Genomic DNA, 18,795 nt, shown 5'->3' with positions numbered 1-18,795 from the left:
TATTCAGTAAAGAAAGACCTCTATTTATCTTGATCTTTCACAATTTCAGGATGTCCCAAAGGGCTTTTTAACCAATGTAATTCCTTTGAAATTTGGCAAGTAGAAGATGCCTGTGCATGATTATTTTTTTGAACTGCGGTGTAGTCATTAAGTGTTGCCTACCACACAGTGTTCCCAGAGCTGGGCTTTAACTCATCGGTCAGGGTGCTCCAACACAGTTGAAGGCCAGGTTTTGCTGTGAGACATTAGCACGTTCTGCGCATGATCATGTGCAGATGCATAAGTGACCTGTGACCAGGAACAGACTCAAGCTGAAAACCACTCCAACAAGTTGCCAGGCACAGCCCAAAACCACTCCAACCTCAGTCACTGCTTAAATTATGCTTAAATGTGTGATCTCATGAAACTGAACTCCAAGTTATTGTTAACTCTTTTTCTGACGCATATGACAAAATGGGCCTTTCGCCAATCACCCAGAAAACTAAGATCCTTTTCCAACTAGTTTCTACAGCAAAACACCTTGCCCCTTAATTAAGATCAGTGACAATAATCCTGGAAAATGTGGACCAGTTTTTGTAAATTGGAAGCCTTCTCTCCATGAAAGCAGACATCAATAGTCAAAATTCATCATCACCTCTAAACGTGCCAACTCAGCTTTCAGCCAACAGGAGAGAAGAGGGCAATGGGCAGCCCTGCGCCCGGCCCCGAGGGTCTCTCTCAGCCACCTGCGTACGATTGCCTGGGTAACGGGGTCTAGTCTGTGCCTGGGACTGGCTAAGCCATTTTCCTGGATTGTGGAGACCCAGCCTCAGGTTCCTCAGGCCATGTTACGTGGGGGAGGTGGCAGGATGAGGAGAGAGAGACCGAGGATTGAGACTGAGCTCGGCCCTGAGGCGGTCATCGTGGAGTGCTGGTGGCAGTTTTACTCCAGAAGGAAGGCAAGCTGTCCAGGCTGCATCACAAGAGGCCCCGAGTGTACAAGCTGGTGGACAACACCAAACCGAGAGCCAAAGAGAACCTGGAGCAGACAGGGTCCAAGCTCGCAGGCGAGGCGACACTATATTTGTGAAAAAGTTGCTGGGTCACAACAAGCTCTTTCTTCGAGGTCTCACTGTCTGTGCCTCTCTGTAGACAAGGCAATATTTGAGGAGGAGCGGAGGGAGTTTTGAGAGAGAAAACCAGAGGAGAGAAGGCAGACTCAGACGAGAGAAATGACCGTGGAGTTCCTGAAGAATTCCAAGGTGATGGGGAGGATGAAGAAGAATGTGAAGTGAGAGCTGACAAAGGAACCTGTCTGCCGACACTTTCTGAAGGAGCTCAGAGTGTGCCACCTTGCGCGTTGAATATTCCCGAGGAACTGATCGGGATCTGGGGCAACTCTGGTGCAAAGTCACAGTGATAGGGATCGAGGCGACCTGCATGCCCATGTCAGTGGTGAACTTCGAGCACCCAAAGGCCCTGCGCTACAAGGAGTGGCTGCTCCATCAGCCGAGGGGAGAGGGCGACGGAGGAGGTAGAGGAGGATGGGGCGGGAGAGGAAACCCCCAAGGTAACCTGACAGCGGGTGGCGCGACTGCAGGGAATCACGCCCACTCCTCATCTCTGCCTCTTACATGTCACTGGGAGCCGAGGTGACATCTGCCCTGGGATCAGGGCAGCTCTCGGGCAGATGGGTTAGGGTGTTAGTTTAACCCTTCTCCCCCCCACGTCCCCTACCATTAATGTCTACACTGTGGCTGGAATGTGAATTGCACCAGCATTGACTGTAACCCCATTAATAAAGGACTCATATAAAAAAAACTGAGGAAAAGAGTATTTGAGGGCCAAAATCTCAAACCTGAGACCAAGGCCATGGTTTACCAGACAGCAGTGAGTCCCCGCACTTCCACGTGCTTCAGAGATTTGGCCAACCTACAAGAGGATTCTCAAAACACTGGAGAAGTACCATCAGCAGATCCCCCAAATCTGGTGGAAAGAAAGCGAGTTCAACTACAGCATTCTTGCCCACGCCAGGCCGTTCACACAAAACCAGCTCCGCTGGTCAGGATATGACATTCGTATGCCTGACATCGGACTCGCAAAGTAACTGCCCTATTCAGAACTTGATCATGGCAGGAGATTGCCAGGAGGACAGCGGAAATGCTTTAGAGATGTCCTCTAAGCATCCCTGAAGAGGTAAAAGTTTCCAAATGACTCATGGGAGTCCCTGGTTCGTGACCGATCAAAATGGAGATAGCTCTTTAGGAAGGCACCAAGTACATTGAGAGACTTCATCAGGAATGTGCAGAGGCTAAGCTGAGGTGCGGGAAGGGGTGCATAAACCTCCAAACGACCGATCTATCCAACCCTTCAAACACCATCTGCCCCGCATGTGGCAGAGTTAGCAGATCGCACATTGGACTCATGGGGCTGGATTCTCCGCTGGTGCGATGCTCCGTTTTGCCGGCAGTTTGGGGGTTTCCCGACAGCGTGGGGCAGCCCCACAATGGGAAACTCCACTAACCAGCCGGCGAAGCTGAGCATCCCGCCGGCATGCTGACCCAGAAATCTGGCGCGGCTGGACGGACAATCCAGCCCATGCAATCTGCAAACTGGAGTGGAAACAAGGGGCGTATTTCTCCGACCCCCCCCCATGGCGAATCACGCCACGCCTCCCCGACGCCAGGACACAATTCTCCGCGGTGTGGAAAATCGCGCCATTGGCAAGGGTGTGGTTGGCGCAGCGCCGGTCAGGGTATGCGTCGACTCTCCGCCCCGCGATCGGGGCCCACCGATCGGTGTGCCGGCCTCTCTGCCCCCCCGGCCTCCTTTCCTCTGCGCCGGCTCCTGTAGCCCTGCACCATTTGGCGTCGAGGCCACCGCGGGGAAGAAGGCCACTGCGCATGCGCTAGTTGGCGCCAGCTCGTAGGCCACTTCAGCACCGTCCTAGCCCCCTGTGGGCCGCAGAATGGGGTCCCAGAACGGGCGCCGACGCCGGAGTAAAACACTCCCGTTTTTACTCCGGCGTCGGCACTTAACCGCCTATTAGGAGAATCCCGCCCAAATTCTCTTTGATCTTGAGGGACTACCTAAGAAGAAAAAGGAGACATTTGAAATGTAGTCATTGTTGTAAAAAAGGAAATATGCAGTCAATTTTCATGCATCAAGCTCCCCTATACAGTTATGTGCTTAATTAGTAGAAAATCTGTTTTTTGTGATATTGATTGAGGTATAAGTATTAACCAGGTTGCAGGGGCTAACTCCACCATTATTCTTTAAAATTATGTTGTGGAATCATTTACATCCACCTGAAAGGACAGATGAGCATCTCAGTTTTATGTTCCACTTGAAATACAGCACCTTTATCTGGGCTGGGTGCCCTTAGTTCTGGACCATCGAGCTAGATTTCTGTGATCAAGTCCTGGAGTGGCACTTGAACCCACAACTGTCGACAACTGAGCCACAACTGACACTCATCCTGACACTTATGACAGAGGACAATACCAGGAGCAAATGGTCAGCTCTAATTTTTTTTTCAAATTTAGAGTACCCAATTCATTTTTTCCAAATAAGGGGTAATTTAGCGTGGCCAATCCACCTAACTTGCGCATCTTTGGCTTGTGGGGGCGAAATCCACGCAAACATGGGGAGAATGTGCAAACTCCACATGGACTTTTCCAAATCTTTCCTCAAGCATGAGCCTTCTAAACTTATATGGGCTTCAGGTTCATCGTAGTTGAACTGTCTCTGGGGCTTTAAGGTCTTCCCTGTGGGTAATGACCTGAATCGGGCACTTAGTCAAGGTGCGATTGGCCCAAAATGAATTGTACAATTTGAGTATGACCCACTCTGACATGTACTTTCCTACAATGATTCAACAAGTTGCGTACTTGATTGGCTTAGCTGATTGCTATTCTGCAGTGGTTGGACATGTTGAACATTGAGCTCCCGACAAGACAGTTCGAATTGTTTTTCACTGCAATAAATGGACCACGCTATGGTCTGTATTAGCAGCAACCTTCAAGCTAATTGGATGAAGAGTATCACAACCTCCAGGGCTATGGGCCAAATGCTGGAAAATGTGTTTGGGCTGCGTGGCTCATTTCTCGTCAGGTGCAGGCACAATGGACAGAGTGGCCTCCTTCTGTATTGTAAATGTTTCTACATTTTCTAAATACCCAAAAGGGAAAAATGTACAGTGATGTTGGGGAGAGGGTGGGGGAATGGCAGCATATGAATTGCTCTTTAGCCAATCCAGTATGGACACAGTGGACCAAATGGCAGTCTTCTGCAGGAGTGCCAATCCTGTCATTCTATGACTTTATCCCTTTTAGAATGAAGTTCCCTTCATAATAGAGATAGATGATTCTGTGACAGGTCATGGGGGAGAAATGATCTCCTAGAATCTCAGTCATTCTTGAGATGTTGATCTAGAGTTATCAGGCCCATTGCTTGTTGTGACTTACATTAATGCAATGCTGGATTTGTAACAAGCTTTTCTGCTGGTTGGGTGAATTTCTACTGGGTTATGTAAATCCAAGTCCCTTTCATGCAAGGCAGCCTAGGATCCAATGCACTGCGAAAAATCCAGCCTGAAAAAGAAGCATGCCAAGTTGAAAATCTGAATTTGTGTTCACCGCTTTACTGATTGACAGTGTGAGGGTGTGCCATTGATCTTTGTGGCATCATTTCTACAGTAATTTGAGGACATAAGAATTTGTTAAAGTAGCAGCCCAGGGAACATGGGATCTGTGAACCCTCAGCCATACATCAGGGGCTGCTGTGACAGTAAATAGCACAATTAAAAGTTTGCCCGCTGACATTTATTATCAATAATGTGTATGCTGAAGGTAAGTTAATTTCTTATTTGTACATTGTTCAGATTTAAACTTATTTGAAGTATTTTAGAGCCACAGATTCTTGATTATGAAGCAGTGGCCATTTTAGAAAGCTATTTTTGTTTCTTTAACATATCCGTAGAGAATTATTTCTTTAACCATGGTTGAGCTATATATATATATAAAAAAGAAGAGATCTAACTTTTGCTGGCAGGAGGAAGAGGTGGGGTATGATTCAGGCGGGAAACCAACACTCAGAACGGCCACTTGAACTTAGTTTTGATTTAAACCAGATTGAATTTTGCCTGTTCCAAAGGCCTTAACCTGCAATTTCAGAGCCACAAGTTGATGGAATAGATGTAGATTCTCTTGAAGGGTGGATAATGTCTGTTTAAGCATCATTATCTGAAGTTTATTAAAATCCCCTGCATTTTAAACATGAAAAATAGGTTAAAGCTGTCAGTGAAATTAAAAAGAAATACAATCCTGTAGACTGCTTTGATTGACATGTCATCTGGTGTTGATTAGAAATAAATACCATCTGTTTTTGCAGTTTTGCTGAAGTTCTTTTTTGACAGTTCCCAAAGGGTATTATTATGTCATTATGAATTCCTGACTGAATTTCAAAAGGTACACTTATCTCAATAGAGGGCTGGAGTTCACAGTTTTATTGACAGTCCAGAGAGGCTTTTAAAGGATTAGATGTCTTTGATTATGGAGACTGAATAGAAGCTTGTTCTAAGAAATTATCACTTGAGGAGGTTAAAATCTTTGCATGGGTTTTGTGATTGGGAGTTTTTCATTGTCAAGTGTGTATGCGTGAGAGATGTTCTAGCTTGTTAGAGGTATATATTTTCATCTGCACGGTTCCTGAGGTGGATACTAGATGAGTGGCTATGGAGGTAGCATTGCGATATGAAGGTATGTTGGCAAGAAGAGGCCCTTGCGATGGGTGGATGGGGGACGGAGTAAGAAAAATGTGAGCTAGTGAGCCTTACAGCTTCTCAAACAACTGGAATGAAGTCCCATAAAATGGAGGTAGGCCTTCTAACCAGCCTGCCTTGACACTCGCTGATCCCCATGGCTGATTAGGATCTGCTTCCAGAGTTAGCAGGCCCGATGCTATCCTATCCTCCTCTCTCTGGAATAAATATTGGGTCTATGGGGCCCCTTAAACCATGGAGGGTATACTGAGTGGGAAATTTTCCTGACTTGAGTTACTTGCTTCAGTAGTGAAACTCTAGCATGATGGATCCATTATATTTTTCCTGCTTACGGGGCTCCTTGATCCACATCTCTCAGTAGGGGAATGTGGGGATACACACCCAAAGTGCAGATATCCACAGTTGGCTCCCATCCTCAGATGTTTGTACTCGCTGAGTGACCGGCTGATTTAGAATTCCCCATTCTGCCCAAACGTTGAGGTAATGGTGTTTTAAATGAACATTCAAAATGGTAAAGTACTTTCGGAGGGAGCGCGGGGAACATAAATTTAAAATTAACATGTTAAAACAGAAAGTAAATCAGCATTATTTATTTTTACATCCAAAGGGTGGGTGAACTGAGTTTCAAAACACAACCACTGAAATTTCAATGAATTTGATCCAAGTAGATGTGCTTTTAGAGAGAAAGGTGATCAAAGATTATGGTACAAAAGTGGGTTTGGTGGCGGTGATCCCACACACTGGGCGCAATCTAACCAAAACAAAACATAGTCCGTTCTGGGCGGGAATCGAGTGGTACAAGTTACTGGAAACGACCCCGCTATCTAACGGCACTCTGGGTTTTTTGGTGGCCTGGTGAGGAACGCCCCCAGAAGCTGCACTCAGTAGCATTTTCTGCACTGAGGGGCTCTGTTCGCCGGAACTCCTCAGTGCAGGAGGAGATCGGGACGCCATGTTTAAATAGCGCCCCAATCTCGTGCCACCCCTGAGTGTCTCAAATTACCGATAAGGGGGTCCTCGGGGATCCCCCACCCCCCACCTCACACGGGCAGGGCAGCCCTTGGCAGAAACCCAGCACGTGCAAAATGCCAGCCTGGCACCTTGGCACTGCCGGTGCCCCAGCCAGCCTGGCAGTGCCACCTGGGCACCCTGACAGTACTAGGCTGGTACCCTTTCCAGAGGCCAACTACCCAGGGGCATTTGATTCCCTGGGAGACCCACCAAAGTACCGGCCTGCCTGGTCCCCATTTCTGGAACAGCGATCACCTATTGTCTCCAAGGCGAAGGGGTTAAATCCCAACTTTTTCCATCGGGCAGGAGATACAGAAGTTTGAGAACACGCACGAACAGATTCAAAAACAGCTTCTTCCCCGCTGTTACCAGACTCTTAAATGACCCTCTTATGGACTGACCTCATTAACACTACACCCTGTATGCTTCATCCAATGCCGGTGCTTATGTAGTTACATTGTATACATTGTTGCCCTATTATGTATTTTCTTTTCTTGCCATGTACTTAATGATCTGTTGTGCTGCTCGCAGAAAAATACTTTTCACTGCACCTCAGGACACGTGACAATAAACAAATCCAATCCAATCCAATCCAAAGCTTCGGGTAGATCAGGTGAGTGCATATTAGAGTGAGACTAGCTGTTCAATCTAATATGCAGATTTACCAAATACTGATCTCGCCTACAAAGGGTGCGATCCGGATCTCAACGTCATGTGAGATCCCGTTAGATCTCGCGTGGGTTGGCAAGCCGGGTAAATCCCAGAAGAGGTCTCTCCCGGCATCAACCGGACTCGTCACACCTGGTTCGGGTGGGACATGGCCGGTAGATCGCACCCACTGTCTAACTGGTCTTAATGGCTTTTTCTATTCCCAATATTTTGGATTTTCTTATTCATGACATTGCTGATACACAGCTGGTTCACAAGTATTATGGCTGCTCACGTTTGAATTAGGTTGAAGTCATTGGTGGGGTTCTCCAGTCTGCCAGCCGCGGGTTTCCCGGCTGTGCGCCGTTCGCTGGCTGCGGGGTTCTATCTTGCTGCCGCATGTCAATGGGATTTCCTATTCTACCCACCCCATGCCGCTGTGAAATCTGCTGATGGGGGGGGTGCACTGCCAGCGGGAAAATTCAAACGCAACGATCGGAGAATTCTGGCCATTAATAGCCTGACTGTTTCCCATTTAAAAATAAACACCCAGTACCAGCCAAGCCCGAGTTATATCGGATGAAAACATGAAGAACAATTTTACAAGTACACTCTTCCTGATTATCTAACTATTTTAATCTTTCAGCATGTTTTGATTCTTGTACTTACCCAAGCAACCAGTGACAATATTTTGAGCTTGCTCCAATCTATTTTCTGGAGTCCGGCACCACAACGTTCCTGGATATTTTTGTTCCTTTGGGGTATAAACTATCACTATTTTCTTTACAACAAACAGAGAGTCGTGAGGTGATGATGCAGCTGTACAAAACCTTGGTCAGGCCACATTTGGAGTACTGTGTGCAGTTCTGGTCACCTCATTTTAGGAAGGATGTGGAAGCTTTGGAAAAAGGTGCAAAGGAGATTTACCAGGATGTTGCCTGGAATGGAGAGTAGGTCTTACGAGGAAAGGTTGAGGGTGCTCGGCCTTTTCTCATTAGAACGCAGAAGGATGAGGGGCGACTTGATTGAGGTTTATAAGATGATCAGGGGAATAGATAGAGTAGACAGTCAGAGTCTTATGGGTGGAACACACCATTACAAGGGGACATAAATCTAAGATAAATGGTGGAAGATATAGGGGGATGTCAGAGGTAGTTTCTTTACCCAGAGAGTAGTGGGGGCATGGAATGCACTGCCTGTGGAAGTAGTTGAGTCGGAAACGTTAGGGACCTTCAAGCGGCTATTGGATAGGTACATGGATTAGGGTAGAATAATGGAGTGTAGATTAATTTCTTCTTAAGGGCAGCACGGTAGCATTGTGGATAGCACAATTGCTTCACAGCTCCAGGGTCTCAAGTTCGATTTCGATTGGGTCACTGCCTGTGTGGAGTCTGCACATCCTCCCCGTGTGTGCGTAGGTTTCCTCCGGGTGATCTGGTTTCCTCCCACAGTCCAAAGATGTGCAGGTTGGGTGGATTGGCCATGATAAATTGCCCTTAGTGTCCAAAATTCTATGATTAACCTAGGATAAAAGTTCGGCACAACAAAGTGGGCCGAAGGGCCTGTTCTGTGCTGTATTTCTCTCTCTCTCTAACAGTTTTCAAATTGTTTCTCTTCCCTCGTTTAGGATTATTTTTGCCTCCATCTTTAGATCCTCACCTCCCACACAGATATCTCTCACACTAACCTTAACATTCCACCAGTATAACAATAGTCAGGTTAAGCAGTCCTGCTTTAACATGAATGAGCTATATTTGACTCTTTAATGCCTGTGGGTGGGTGGGGAGAAAAGAAATTGAATGAAAATAGCTCCATACTTCTAAACCCACATCATAGAGAACAATAATAAAACTCAAACATTGCCATAAGTAGATTTGGAACTGGTGAAGCCAAAATATTGCATGAAATTATAACAAGCTAGGGTGGGGGAATATCTCTTACTTACAAATGTGAGAAAATATCTTATAATTGTTTTTTCGAGTAAAGTCATAAGCACACCCTTCCCCCTCACTGGCCACTTGTCTATTGTCTCACATGGTCTGCATCTGAAAGAGCTGGACCATCCGGAGTCGATTCCCCCCTGCCACCCAAGAGACCACCTCGGAGGAGAGTTCCAAGGAGACCACCATCGACCCGTCACAGCTATCATCCGTACTTTCCACCAGCACAGAGACATACACCTTGGTGGGCGATATTAGTGAGCAGGCTTCTGGGGCGCAATCTGGTGAGCCACACTGTTGCTGATGCACATCAGGTGGAGGAAGGAACATGCAAGGGAGATAGCAGTTGGAGGTCTGCTGGATGCCAGGGCTCAGCTGGGTCCCTGATACCAAGCCTCTGGACAGGTTCTCCCAGAGTTGATGCAGATGATAGCTCACAGCCATGGAGGGGATGTCAATAACATTCCAGCGAGTGCATAGCCAATTGGAGGAGTCCCAAAGAGTACCTGCACCTCTTTGGGATCACCTCAGAATGAAGCTAGTAGAATGACAAAGTTAAAAGTGATCAGAAAGATAGAAGAACTTACCAATTGGGTAAATTCCATGGAATGTGTAAAGAAAAAGAATGGTGATATTCACATATGGATTCCAAAGATCTTAATGAAAACATCAAAAGAGAATACTACCAAATAGCAAAGTGTGAAGAAATTACATCTGAGATGGCTGATGCACAATTCTTTATAAAACTTGACGCATCTCAAGGTTTCTGGCAGCTAAAGCTAGAGGAACAAAGTACAAAGTACTTCACTTTTCATACGCCATTTGGACGGTATTGCTTTCTGAGAATGCTGTTTGGCATAATGTCGGCATCAGAAATTTTTCACCTTGCCGTGGAGCACATAATTGAAGGCATCAAAGGTACGTGTGTACATGGATGGTATTATCATTTGGGGTTCATCCATAGAAGAGCACAATACAAAGTTGCTTAAAGTTCTAACGAGTGTCAAGAGAAATGGGCTGAAGCTCAACAAGCAAAAGTGCCAATTTGGAGTAATCCTAGGTGACAAGCTCTCATCACATGGCAATTCTCAACATGCCAAACCCACACGTCAAGAGAGCCATCTTCAGAGTGATGGGCATGATCAATTCTATAAGGAAATTCATTCCAAACCGGTCAGCAAAAACAACACATCTACGTCATCTCCTGCACAAGGCAACATATTTCACTTGGACTGAGCATCATGGGCAGGAGTGGAAGAAGCTCAAGACTTCACGAACCACCATGCCAGTTCTCACATTTTTTGACCTATCTAAGCAGATTAAAGTATCAACAAATGTGTCAAAAGATGGTCTAGAGCAGTTCTTCTGAAACTCAAGCTTGACAATTGGGAACCAGTCGCGTATGCATCACGATCCATGACGACACCAGAGCAGAGGTACGCTCAAATCAAAAAAGAATGTCTAGGTTTAGTTATAGGCTTGGAGAAATTCCACGGCTATGTGTATGGGTTTCCAACTTTCACAGTTGAGACAGATCATCATCCTTTGGTTACCATCATCAGCAAGAATCTCAACCAAATGTCTCCGCACATTCAGAGGTTGATGATGAAGTTACAACGCTATGACGCCAATCTCATCTACACGCCAGGCAAATATTTGTTCTTAGCAGTTGCATTATCGAGAGCGGCGATACAAAATATTAGTAGTGAAATTGCTGAAGATGCAGATCTGCATGTCAATCTTATTTCCACACTACTACCAGTATCAGATACAAAACTACATGAGATCCAAGAAGAGACCAAGAAGGATAAAACTCTTCAAGAGGTGATGAGGAACATCAACTCACACTGGCCCAAAGGTCAATGTATGGAGTTCTACAATACAAGATCTGAACTCAGTATCATTAATGGACTGGGGATTCTCCCCGTGTTTGCATGGGTTTCACTCCCATAACCCAAAGATGTGCAGGCTAGGTGGATTGGCCACACTAAATTACCTTAATTGGAAAAAAATTAATTGGGTACTCTCAATTTATATATTTTTTAAATTAATGGACTGGTGCTTCGTTTGAACACTATAATTATACCTTAATCTCTTCGCAAAGATATCTTTAAGAGGATACATGAAGGACATCTTGGGATTGAGAAGTGTAAACGTAGAGCGCGTGACTCTGTTTACTGGCCAGGTATAAACCAGGTTATTTACAGGATAGTCAGTTGTTGGGATACATGCCAGACGCATCATTGCAAGCAAACAAGAGAACCTATGCAAATAGCTGATTTACCTCCGGCACCATGGCAGAAAGTAGCTATTGATCTCTTTCACCTACGAGGGAAAAATTATGTAATTATCATCGACTATTTTTCAGAGTATCCTGAGATGGCTCTACTGTCAAGCGTAACGGCAAGCAGTGTAATATTGCATACCAAGTCAATTTTTGCGAGATACGGAATTCCTCAAGTCATCGTGAGTGACAACGGTCCTTGTTTTAGCTGTAAAGTGTGGCAACACTTCGCAGTCACGTATGATTTCAATCATGTCATGTCAAGTCCGTTGTACCCACAAGCCAATGGCAAAGAGGAGAAAGGTGTATATATTGTTAAGTAATGGTTGAAGAAGGCAATGGACAGCCAATCTGATCCATATATCGCACTATTGAGTTACAGAGCATCACCATTATCACATGGTAGATCGCCAGCAGAGTTACTCATCAATGGAAGGTTGCGTACCACACTTCTGTACTCAAAAAAGGAGGATAATGCACTGGTAATGCAGGAAATGCAAAACATTAAAGCAAAACAAAAGCAGTTCTATGATAATGTCATGTGATGACATTGTGAGATAGAAGATTCAGGCAATTGGTCAAGAAAAGCCATTGTACTTGAAGAAGTAGCACCTTCTGCGTGTGTGGAGTCTGCATGTTCTCCCCGCATTTGCGTGGATTTCCTTCGAGTGCTCCGGTTTCCTTCCACAAGTCCCGAAAGACGTGCTGTTAGATGAATTGGACGTTCTAAATTCTCCCTCTGTGTACCCGAATAGGTGCCGGAGTGTGATGACTAAAGGCTTTTCACAGTAACTTCATTGCAATGTTAATGTAAGCCAACGTGTGATATTAAAGATTACTATTATTAAACAACAACATGATGGATGATTAATCTACGGCAGAATCAATGTCAGCTGCAGTGTCAGATAGTTCAGCAGTTCCTGAGCAGGAGAATGTCATGGAGGACATACAATCTACAAATGCTGAGCAGCAAGGTCAAACTTTGAGAAGATCAACCAAAGTCAGAAGAAAACCTGATCGACTCAATTTGTAGATTTGGACTATTTGTTGTATATACATTTGATAAAGCAGTTTTAAAAATTTAAAGGAAAAATTAATACTGTTGAACTCACAGGCTAATGATATCACATGTAAATATACTGATGATAATGTATTAATTTATTCCTTTAAAGGAAAGGATAAATGGTCAAGTTTTGTTCTGAATGCAAATGAAGCTATAGTTATTGGCAATGCTACTCGCTCCATGCAAGTGGTAGTTCTTCTCTGAAGTGATTGCCCAGATCATCTGGATCTGAATAGTTGGAGACATGATGTACCCTGCTAGATGCATTATGGGAATTTCAAAGAACAAAGAACAAAGAAAAGTACAGCACAGGAACAGACCCATCGGCCCTCCAAGACCATACTGCCCATCTAAACTAAAATCTTTGACACTTCCTGGATCTGTATCCCTCTATTTCCATCCAATTCATGTATTTGTCAAGATGCCCCTTAAATGTCACTATCGTCCCTGCTTCCACCGCCTCCTCCGGCAGGAGTTCCAGGCACCCACTACCCTCTGTGTAAAAACGTGCCTCGTACATCTCCTCTAAACCTTGCCTCTCGCAACTAAAACCTATGCCCCCTAGTAATTGACCCCTCTACCCTGGGGAAAAGCCTCTGACTATCCACTCTGTCTATGCCCCTCATAATTTTATAGACCCCTATCAGGTCACCCCTCAACCACCTTCGTTCCAGTGAGAACAGGAAGCCTGAACTTCCGATGGGCATTAACCCTGCTCCCAGGACCTTCTGAAAAATCTTCTACTCTGATTAAGAATGAGAGACTTAGGACAGTTCCAACTTACTTCCCTGGATAGTTACCCTGGAAATATTAAACAAATTAAAACACTGTCGTCCCCAATCACTCACACTGACCTCCTACTCCCCACTTGTCCCCAATTACCTCCTCAAACCCGAACAACCTCCCTGGTCCACCACTCCACCCTGTCCTCATGACTCACCCCCTCCAACCAGACCAGTCTAATCCCCAGCATCCAATTCCATTCCCCGACACCCCCCAACCTTCACCTGACCCAACTTCACCAGCCTGCAATCCCTTGACCCCTGCCTCCATTGATCTGAGCTAACTAGTCCCTGATCTGACCTGACTAGCCCCCCGAACTGACAACCCTTCCCGACTAAACCTCATTGCTTCCCCAATACACCTACCTGTTCACCCAGCTGCCACTCTGCCATCCTACCCACCCACCACCTCACCCACGTGCCACAATCGGAGAGGAATGGGTGCGAACTCCAGTCAAGAAGTTGAATGCACCAATTGTGGAGCAATTAAAATTGGGGATGCTTAAGCGGCCTGAATGAGATGAGTACAGAGAGTATTTTAAAAATTATTTTATGGGATGTGGGCATTGCTGGCAAAGTCAGCATTTGTTGTCCATCCCTAATTTCCCATCAGCTGAGTGGGCATTGGACAGGGTAGTTAAGAGTCAACCTCATTGCTGAGGGTCGGATGCCAGAGCAGGTAGGGATGTCAGATTTCCTTCCCTAAAGGCATTTGCGAACCAGCTAGGCTTTTGCAAAAATTGATTATTGTTCATTGTCGCTAGATTTCAATTCCAGATTTTCTGAATTAAATTTAAATTCCACTAGTTGCTATTGAGGGATTTGAACCCATGTCCCTGGGGCATAATCCTGGACATTGGGATTATTAGTTTGGTGACATAACCACTATGCCATCATCGCCCCTTGTGTTGGGAGGGTGGAGGAGATTACAGAGACAAGGAGGGGTCAGGCCATGAAGGGATTTGAAAACAAATTTTAAAATCAAGATTTTGTTTGTCGGGGAGCCAATGTAGATCTGTGAGCACAGGGTGTAACAATATGTATATTGTAAGGAATATAAAGGTTAACGATTTGATGTTAATACTTCTCACCACCAGATGGAGGTAAGGAGCAGTCATATAAATATCATGTGACTCCTGGGATTCTGGGAGTAGGTGTTTAGGCGTGAGATAGATTAGTTTCATAGTGTAGAGTTCTGTAGTTAGAGATATATAGTTTAATTTAATAATTTATACCTTGTGACTCGTTTGAATCTTATTTCAGTAGAGTAAATAAATCAACTTTGTTCATTGTTCATTTACTTAGCTTGATGTTCTTTGTTCAACATTATGTTCTCAAAAATCCTGATAGGCACAACAGAAAACATCGCACTGGGGTGATTGGGGAATGGGGCTTTGCGTGAGTAAGCACATGGGCAGGAGGGATTTGGATAATCTCAAGTTCAGAGGGTAGAATATTAGAGGCCAGCCCGGAGGGCATTCAAATAGCCAAGTTTAATAAAAGGAAGAGTGAGGGTTTCAGCAGTAGATGAGTCCGGGGAAGGGGGGACGGGGTGAGGCAAAGTTGAGTGATATTACGGAAAGGAAATTAGTGCTCTTAATGACTGGGGAAGATATGTGGCCAAACGTGAGTTTGTCAGGGATGTGTACTTAGTTATTGGTTGTTACTGAGACCAGGAATGATTCTGAGGACGTCTAACGTTGCAACATCAACGGTAATATAATATGTAATTAGAAAGGCTGGCAAAAATAAAATGGTGCACAAAAAGCATTTTTTCTATAACTTGTGTTTCAATAAAATGCATTAGGTAAGTGAGTTGTGTTCACATGGACATAAATTGCAAATTCCACATCAGACAAACAGAAACTGTGGAAGTCGGTTTGTAGAATTACTGTCTTGGGGGTAGATTTAACATGTCAGACCCAGCTGATACAACAATTGATGCATGGCCAGAAATTCATGGTCACAAGAGGTTTTTAAAAAATTCTGTTTCTTGATGCTGTTTGCGTCTCTCTGTAAGACTTCAAGAAACTGATTTTCCTGCTATCCTTTGATCTAATTGGCTCCATTTGATACGCATATTAATACAGTATAGACATAATCTATATGAGGCACTGTTAACAACTTGTCCACTTACCCTCTTCTGAGGTTTTTTGCTGGTGCTGTTACTGGCTGCAAGATAACACTGGCGGGGCAACGGTTTTCAGAATGAATCCATTTTTCCTGCTGCTTACATATATTTCAATGGGATGTTTATGAGGCTTGGACAGGAATGTATACATTCTTCAAACTTGCAAATCCAAACAGCTTGCATCACTAGGCAAGTGACCTGTCCCATGTTAATAATAGGCACCTCTTGTTTTGTTGTCTTTTGCTTCTCTGAGGGTGCTACCTCTTGCTATGGGATGGGTTAGCATGCATCAATGTGCCATTCCTGCTGTGTGAGTGCACTTCAAAATATTACTTACATGCAGAGTGTTTCATGGTATCTTCATGATCCATACTTGGATCTTTCAGCAGGCATCAATGGATAACTATGAGTGGTGGCATTACTGGCCTTTTTTTGCGTCTCTATAATTCAGGGTTGATAAGACCAATTGCAAACCCACAACTGCTGTCCCAACTGAGGGCAGTTCACTACAAATTACCTTATCTTAATGACTTTGGTGTTGTACTAAGTGGTGCCTTTGAGGGCTATCGGCAAAGTCTTTAATTCTTGGTAGATGCACTGGTTCAACCAGACATGTTCTTAGATTCTTTTCTCCATCACTTGAATGGAAGACACATTAGTATTTCGCCAAAGTACATTGAGACATTCTTCTATTAAGCTGCCACCAGTAATTTTATTTTTTCACCCCTTTTGGCTAAAGAATAATTATTCTGGATAGATACATGACTAAAATATTTCTAGTTACTAAATTGAAAGCACTGCTGGAAATCGGAAACAAAAACCAAAAATGCCAGCAATCCTCAACAAGTCAGGCATCATCTGGGGACAGAGAAACAAACTTCATGGGTGGGATTCTCCGTTCCCCGACGGCGATTTCACAATTGGGGATCAGGCGGAGAATCCCTTTTTACGGTGGAATTGGAGGCGGTGCCTGTTTTTGGATGCTCCGCCCCCTCCAAAACGAGGTCATCGAGTTGCGCGCCGCACACCATTGTGACAGCCTCAGGATGTTACCTGAAGGCCCTTCCCTGATGCTCCGCCCCCAACAGTGTAGTTGACTCATGGTCTCTGCGGTCGTGAACCCGGCGTGGCGGCGGCGGACTATGTCCAACACCGCCAACAATCAGGCGTGAGCCGTGAGGCTGGCCGGGAGGGGGGGGGGGGGGGGGGGGGGCTTCAGCGAGAGCTGGTGGGATGGCTCAGTGGTGGCGAGGGGTGTTCAGGGGGGGTGCTATCTGGCAGGTCGGGTCTGCGCACGGCCGGCGCCATGTTGTATGGCGTGACCGCTTTAGGTCATCGGCGTACGAATGCGTGGCCACGCACGCGGCAACTCTCCAGGCATTTATATCGGGAAGGCCTTGCATTTTTACGTGGCGTGGCTGCTTGCCCCTCATGCAGGGCCGGCTCAAGGCACCGGCAACTCGGGCTGTCGCCCGGGGCGCCATGTGCTCGGGGGCGCCAGAGACTCGGGTCCCGCGCATGCGCAGTTGGGCCGGTGCCAACCAGCGCATGCGCGGTGGCCGCCCGCCCCCAGGGCGGCCCCCCGGCTCGGTCCGCCCCCCCCCGCTCGGTCCTCCCCCCGCCCCCCTCGGGTCCGCCCCCCTCGGGTCCGCCCCCCTCGGGTCCGCCCCCCCCGCCCCGCCCTCGGGTCCGCCCCCCCCGCCCCGCCCTCGGGTCCGCCCCCCCGCCCCGCCCTCGGGTCCGCCCCCCCCGCCCTCAGGTCCGCCCGCCCCCCCGTGTGTCCGCCCCCCCGCCCCCCCCCTCGGGTCCGCCCCTCCTCGGCCCCGCCACCCCGCCCCGCCCCCCCTCTCGCCCCCCCCCCCCTCGGCCCCCCCCCCCCCCCCGCCCGCCCCAAGGGCGCCGAAGTTCAGCTTGCCCGGGGCGCCAGCAACCCTAGAGCCGGCGCTGCCCTCATGGGTCGGAGGATTGCTGCTGGGGCTGCGACAATTTTTCCCATGTAAAACGCCACAGATTCTCCGGGCATAGCCCCAAAATTGGAGAATCCAGCCCCACACATTTCAGGTTGATGGCCTTCGGCCTGAGAATTGCTAAGCAAGTTAGTCACTCATTACTACAGCAAGAGTAGCACTGATCAAGTGGGACAAAATCCTCCGTTAAAACTGTGGAAGAGAGTTCTGAAAGAAAATAATTGGCCTGTAACTGTTTCTCTTTCCACAGATGTTGCCTGACTTGCTGAGTATTTCCAACATTTACTGTTTTGTTTTATTAATACTGAAGGATTGTGCCCATCTTTCCCACAAAACCCCACGGACCACATGTAAGAAGATCGATCGATGCCACATAGTGTCATGTCTGAATATTTAAAGTAGTTGGCTTTTATTTCACCAAATTCCAATTTTTTTCTTTCTGGGGCAAAATAAATGTAACATGAGCCTTGTTTCTTAATTTACACTATAGGCGGAGTTTGAGTAATGAGAAATAGGGAAGTTAGATCTAAGTATGAACATATTAGATCGATGGGCGTTGTTATATTGGAAACAAACTGACTGAACAGAATGGAAAATACAGATTTATCTTCTTGCATTCTTGAGTTTTAGGAAGAACACAGAGTAAATGTTTTACAATATGTGTGGCAGTAAAGGTGCATGACATGGAAATAGAAAGATGCATCTCAAGCAGTTGCCCTTGGAGCATTGGCACAAATTCCCCAATCCCTTGCTGGAGTTTTGAGCGTGCATTCGGAATATGGGTTTGGAAACATTTTCGTTTGGAGCAAAGCCCTTATTTGAAGAAGTAAGTGCTGTGTGTTTTTGTTTGTTTATTTTAACAAAAAACATAAATTTTAGTTGTAGCCATGGTTAGACTAAATCATTTTTTAATTAATCGGTTCTACCGTGGTTGCCTATTAACTGCCAACAATCATGGATGGAAAAAGCAAACCAGACTTCTGTTATGATGCAAAGATGGAATTCAAATAGTCCCTTCCATTCTTGATAGTGGTAACCTAGTGGGACCCTGGCTGTGATCCAAAGTACTACCAGACACTCTCATTTAGCTTCACCACATGAATGTTATAAAACATCCCACAAGCTGGTATTATAATGAAGCAGTACCGCTGGCTGCATTTAAACAGGGGAAGAGGCACTACAAGGCTAAGCAAACAATGTACAGTATT

The 18,795-nt window shown here is 46.0% G+C and overlaps 1 pseudogene; it reads left to right on the top strand.

The window, feature by feature from the left end:
- The first annotated feature begins 848 nt into the window (after positions 1 to 848).
- On the top strand, positions 849 to 12,911 carry LOC119954512 (annotated as a pseudogene).
- The last annotated feature ends 5,884 nt before the right edge of the window (positions 12,912 to 18,795 follow it).

The sequence above is a fragment of the Scyliorhinus canicula genome, chromosome 19 (genome assembly GCF_902713615.1).
Source record: "Scyliorhinus canicula chromosome 19, sScyCan1.1, whole genome shotgun sequence".
NCBI classification, from domain to species: Eukaryota; Metazoa; Chordata; class Chondrichthyes; order Carcharhiniformes; family Scyliorhinidae; genus Scyliorhinus; species Scyliorhinus canicula.
The sequence above is the reverse complement of the archived record's forward strand: the minus strand, read 5'-3'. Positions and strand labels throughout refer to the sequence as shown.